Source organism: Solanum tuberosum, unplaced genomic scaffold (genome assembly GCF_000226075.1).
Source record: "Solanum tuberosum cultivar DM 1-3 516 R44 unplaced genomic scaffold, SolTub_3.0 scf00484, whole genome shotgun sequence".
In the NCBI taxonomy this organism is placed as follows: domain Eukaryota; kingdom Viridiplantae; phylum Streptophyta; class Magnoliopsida; order Solanales; family Solanaceae; genus Solanum; species Solanum tuberosum.
This window is the reverse complement of record NW_006239414.1, coordinates 281858-282329: the sequence shown is the minus strand read 5'-3', so window position 1 is coordinate 282329 and position 472 is coordinate 281858.

The window sequence follows — 472 nt, the reverse complement described above, 5'->3', positions numbered from 1 at the left end:
ACTCCTTCAGATCTAGGGCCCTTTTCTTTTCTCTTTTTTATTTTAGCAGCCCTTTTCTCTTTCCTAAGATTTATAACCTCCTCATGAACATCACTACCATACTCATCTTCTCCTTCATCAGACAAATCTGCATTGTTTGAATCATCAGTTGCCTCTATTTCACTTTCCCAATCAGACCCAACTTCTGGAATATCAGATGCAGCAGCAGCAGAAGAAGTACCACCCAACTCTTCTCCAACACTAACAGAAGCCCTATCCAAGTCCTCTCTAACAACAGCAGAAGCCCTACCCAAGTCCTCTCCAACACTAGCAGAAGTCCTACCCAACTCTTCACCCAACTCTTCACCCACAATAGGTTCTTCAGGTTGTGCAGCCTCTTCAAATCCTAAACCTTCACTACCCTCAAAAGTTTGACTAGATTCCTTATCAAAAGTAGTATTAGATTACCCACCCACATCATTTAGATATCCAA